Source organism: Papaver somniferum, chromosome 1 (genome assembly GCF_003573695.1).
Source record: "Papaver somniferum cultivar HN1 chromosome 1, ASM357369v1, whole genome shotgun sequence".
Lineage (NCBI taxonomy): Eukaryota > Viridiplantae > Streptophyta > Magnoliopsida > Ranunculales > Papaveraceae > Papaver > Papaver somniferum.
Genome location: NC_039358.1, coordinates 219,019,245 through 219,025,450, shown reverse-complemented (window position 1 = coordinate 219,025,450; position 6,206 = coordinate 219,019,245).

Sequence of the window (6,206 nt, the reverse complement as noted above, 5' to 3'; positions counted from 1 at the left end):
AGAAGACGTTATACAGTTGTTACACTATTTTTCGTCAAAGAAATTTTCAAAGTGATTGAAACATTCATGACTTTTGTCACTAGGTAAAGATAAACTTGGTCGAAGCGAAAAGCTTACCAACACATATTTCGAGATATAGATAGGTGAGGTATACTCGGCACGAAATACCAAATGTATATGATCTAGTCTATATATATAGCATACGGCTTTTGTCTCAAAGAGTAGGAGATAGAATAGATAGACTTTTGAGTGGCAGATAAGTTCAAGTCTCTACATACCTTTTTGTCGAGAAGTTCGACCGGTTCCTTGAGTAGATCTTCTACTTGTATGATGAATTGCCATGAAGTCCTTGATCTCAACTACACTTACTATCCTAGTCCGAGACTTAGCTATAAGAGACTAGAAATCAAGACTTATAGTTTTGATCACAAACATTGACAAACATGCTTGAGATAGAAACGCATGCGAGTTTCACCGATCAGTACTCTAACACAAATGACTCAAATGAAACTAGTTAAAGAGTTGTTCAATTGCTATAGAAAACACAATTGAAACCAAATCGGTTTGATTCACTTGAATCAATCATGAAAATTATAGCCACGGTTTGCAAAGATTGCATTCCTTATGATTTAAATGTTTAAGTCCATGAACTGACCGATTCGAAAAAGTAATCATCTTAAGCAACCGTATTTGAGTTTGTTAAGTTTCCAAACTCAGCAGAAATTTTCGGTTCGAAAACATCCGCCAGTATGCGTACGGGTACGCATACTAAGGTAACTAGTTTATGAGTTTGTAATTCCCAAACTCAGCAGATATTTTCGGTTCGAAAACTTCCGCAAGTATGCTTACGGGTACACATACTTATCTTGTCTCCTTCACCAATTTGGTATACACACATATGCATACACTTGGTTCCCGATTTGTGGATTTATACACTAATGTGCGAACACACTATATATGCTTATATCAAACATGGTTACATTCTCAACTCTTTATTTCAATCATTGAAACATTCTTCTATAATGACAATAGCCGTTTTCATACACTATTAGCATCAAAGCAATTTTAAAGATATTGAAATAATCATTATCGAAACATTCCAAGCCTACATCAAATGATTGTATCACACAAACCATGTAAGATGTTATGTTACTCGGCAGTTTTCTCATGATATAAGATGAACTTGGTCGAAGCGAAAGCTTACCAACACATATTTCGAGAAATATGTAAGCGAGATATACTTAGCTCGAAATCTCAAATGTGTATAGAGAAAACTATATCTTAACACGACTTATATCTAAATAAATGAGATCGTAGAAATAGACTTTCCAAGTGATAGATGAGTTCAAGTCTCTACATACTTTTTGTTGAAGAAGTTCCACAAGCACCCCTTAGTAGTTCTTCGTCTTCAAATGATGAACTCTGTGAAATCTAAGCTCAACTACATTATCTATGTCCTAGTCCGAGACATCTATAAATAGGCTAGAAATCAAGACTTATAGTTTTGATCACTAATATTGACAAACATGCTTGAGATAGAAACGCATGGGAGTTCGACCGAGAAGTGCTCTAACAATATGCAACCCAAACAATGTTGAATTTTCTCATATAATTTTCTTACCATACCTTTTTTTAATAAACTTTCAAATATGATTTGCTTGCTTTTGATGGGAGATCATCATGAGTAGAAGAGTAAGGGAACCTCATATTTGACGAAATTGTTTGAAGAATTTGATTAAATTAAAAGGTAGGAGTGATTAAATCAAAATTGATTTGAAATGTTGATTCAGAATTGAATGAAGTTTGTTCCAACCGATTTGATTATTATACGATTAAAGCAGTTGAAGAGAGCTCTCTAATTAACCATTTGTAATGCTGAATTTGGTTAAATCAGAATTATTTGAATTTTATCATACTCAACTCCTAAATCCTTTTTATGTTTTATGCTTTCAGATTGTTTTGATTTGATTTACCTAGGGTTTGATAATAATTAATATAAAGAATAAGAGAAAGAAAAATTCCTCTTATTAAAATCTTACGATCATACTAACCATAATTAAAAAAACTAGGGTGTGACTTTTTTTGGTTGTATTTAACATAAGTAAGGGCTGTATTAAGTCACCACCGCTGAAAGTTGTCATTTGAAAGTTTTGATTTTCAGTCTAGGTACGACCTACAATATAGTCAATATCGGTTTTCGGTTTGTCTCGGTCGGACCGATACATAATACAACTTTTTATTGGGGAGATCTTTGTTCCAAATTTTGGAGGAACTTATCGAATTCTTAGTTCCAAATTTTATGCATATATTTTTGTACACTTTACACCCGTATTACACCTCAACTTTCACTTCATATATATAATTGTAATTTTATAGCTTTCAAGGATAACATTGACATTTAAGAGGGATATATATTTCAAAACTATTTCCAAAGAACACCCTGATTTAAATCTTTTCATCTTCCACTTGATTCTTTTTCTTTTTCCTCTTCCTGTAATGGCACGTCTGCCACATCTTATTCATTGACACATATTCTCTTTCTTGAATAGTGGTTCATTCTTTCCAAAGTTTTTCGATCACTTATAAGATCTGATTTTGATGTTACTTGTGTTGGTGATGAACAATCATTTGTTGAGAGTTTCATCCTGTATATTTTGAGATTTTAGTCAGTTGTTGTTTTATTTACTTGGTAGTTTCAATTTTTGTTTCCTTTACTTATTATATTATGAATAAATCAAAGCATTAAACATTTTTTATTCCTTCCGCTCTAAATGTGCTAGAAGTACCTTGAAACTCTTGTTTGGATTCAATCAAATGAAAGAGGCAGAACTCTATTATTTTTAGATTATTTTATATTAAACAGGTATAGAAATCTCGGCGAAATCACGAAAGTAATAGGTCGAGTTAACCGATTTCGTCCAATTTTACCATTAAAATTTGGTCTCTGCAAGATTATAAGTTTTGTCTCGCCCCAAGGCGGTACGGAAAATATCATCGGGATCTCGGCCGAGACTGCAGAGATCGACTACATTGGTAAACCATATGTTTCAAATTATATTAAAGAATATTTTATGTATTAGAGTAGTCAAGTCAAAGCTATTACACTGAACCTTCAAGATAACGTTAGTATTCCAAAAATATAGGAGAATGAAGGCAACATAGCCCTCTTTCGTATATTTTGCGAGTGTACGCTGATCAGAGGTTTTTTTTTATGATTGATAATTTTTTTGGATATACATCCGGGAGTAGTTTTTCGATTGTTAGAAGTAAAAAAAGAAGTTTGTTTGGGTATAAAATCTCAGAACGACTTCTAGATGCAAAAAAAAAAAAATTAATTTTTGTTAAGCAAAATATATTAACTTCTGAATTCTGTTTCTGGTGGTCAAACGCACTATAAAAAATTTAATACTAGTATAATCTTTGAGCCTTCAGAGTACATGGTGACTATCTCTTTAAACTTAATAATATTTCATTTCTAAATGTCAAAAATGGAAGCAGTTCCCTCAAAATGAACAAGGATCATACCTAAAACGTAACAAGGAAGAGACTGTTAGTGAACAACTAAAGCATACAGATAGATATAAGTAAGTTTCTGAATAATCTTCATTAACATGTGAATGAAGTGGCAATAAAACCTCACAAATATGAGACTTCGGAAAATTTGGTTAGCTAATAATTCGATCGGAGGTTCTAAGATATTAATGTCGCGTTCTCCAACCATTTTCAAAGGATTTAATATAGAATGATTAAGGTTTACCTTGAAAAATGTTTTCATATTCTTGCCTGATTCAACTACATTATTAATTAATTTATAGAGTCAACATTAATTTCTTTAAACCTTGTAAGATAGGATGCACTCCTAATCTATGAGTTTTATAACCTCAGAGAGAGTGAGATTTATTCGTTCATTTTCTGAGATTTTTGATGTCTTTCTTTTACGAACCTTTGAAGATGAAGAAACAAACCTTAACAAATAATTTATCATTTAAGAATTGAAAACATTTTCAATCTTATAAATCATAATCACGTTTTTGGTTCAAGCTTTGAGGTTTAATTTCGACCGTTTTTATTGTTGTTTTTTAACTAGAACATGTAACCATTAGTAGTACTCGATTTATGATGTAATGTTCAATATGAGCATACTTAAAGTTATGTTAATTTGTTTTTTATTTATTTAAGAGTCCAACTTTGTGCACCCACTAATAAACCGGGGTGCACATTCCGGCTCTTGTAATTGGACCGAAAATTCCTAAGTGGTTTTAGTTTGTTTACTTCTTTTTTCCCCTAACATCGGTTTGTTTATTTTTCGCTCTGAAATCATGTTGTGGAAAGAAAAAATATTGCAACAACTCGGTAACTTTCATATTTTTATTCTCTTTTCCGGTACATCGACGGATTGATTGTCAGTGATCAACAAAGTGAAATCAAGATAACTAATCTAAATCCTGAAAGTGTTATACTTACAACAACACCAATCAAATCTCTAGAATAGACATATAATTTGAATATAAAGTTTGTAATTATAGCAATTGGTACCGATCCGATTTTCTTTTTTAGGGCAATTGACGTAAGATGCAAAATTGTAAAAAAAAAAAATGGGTTTCAATTCTAAGTGATACATACACCAACTGATGAGAAATCAAAATCTGGCTGGGAATTATATAACCAACTAATTATACCCCAACGAATGTAATTAATCAATCACAAAAACCAAGTATGTCTAAACTTTTATGTTTAAAGAAAAACCAAAACTTTTTTTTTTTAGAAAAAAGGGTCAGATATGAAGAAGAAAACTCATCAGTCGGAGTACTTTCAATGAAAGATTACACCATTAAAAAGAAAAGTATGTTCTTATTAAAGATGATGTTGATGCACTGATGAAATTCTTTATCATTCAGGTAAAAAAAACAATAGATCAGTGGTATAACATACGATTAATATGTGATTGATCCACATATTCTTTAACATTAACATTTTCCCTTATTCAATCATGTTCTACTTGGTTAAGAATAGAGAATGAAAAACATAGGTGAGAGAAAGGAAAAGAAATATTTGTCGGAATTAATAATAAAGAGTAATAATAAAAAACCAAAACCAGTTAACATAATTTGGTCCAATTATAAGGACCGGAATGTGCACCTCGGTTTTAAGGGGGTGCAATTGGACTATTTACTTAAAGATATATTAATTAACGTGTGTTTTTAACAAACGAGATATATTTTCTAAGTTAAGTTAGTATATAGTATAATTAAAGATATTATGGTAACATTATTTTGATGTCACGAGTTTTTTGAAATCGAGGATGGATAGGAGAGTAAGTAAAGAGGAAAGATGAATTGTTAAATTAAAGAAACAAGCTATAAAAAAAAAATCTTGTTGAAGAATGAACAACATATTAAATCTTATTAGATATAGTCAAGTTTTTGGTTTAAGCTTTGAGATTTAATTTCAAGATCTCTGGTTTTTTTTTCTTAACTAAAACATTTAGTCATTGTAACAGTAATTTATTTTTATTTTAATGGTCAATATATTAATCGCTTAAAATTATATTAATTAATTATTTCTCAGTGACTTAAAATTGTATTAATATATATTTTAACCAACGAAATACATATTTGTTTTTAAGATAGAACGTGTTAATTTACACATGATATACTTAAGGATATTATAGTAACATTATCGAGTTTAGTCACTTTTTTTTTTGGAAAAGAAGAAGATATAAGGAGGATAGATCGATGCATTTGATTACAAAATTTTGTTCTATCCAGATATACTTTGCGAAGGATTTGAGAGAAGGATCAAAGAACTTAAACAGACGGTGATAGAAAATATTACAGTTGAAGAAAGAACTAAGGATATCAGAGTTTTTGAAATAATCCGAGCTACTAATCATATTCTTGTAGAAGTCATAAAGGTTTTTTTTTTTATTTCTCAGTTATATCTTTTCAATTTTTTATAATCCAGACAATGAAATGTCGATTTTGCAGGATTGTGAAAAACGTATGGGCGTTATAAGGAAGTTGCTGAAAGGTTTGAAAGATCTTATGTAGAGATGAGAACCATGGGTAAAAAACATACACATACAACAATTTTGATGAGAATATTGATAGAACTATCTGTTAGTGTTGACTGTAGATATATTAGTAGGTTAGAATCAGGAAAGGATATTTTGACACTTGTGTCATGTTAATTTTGACATTTGTGTG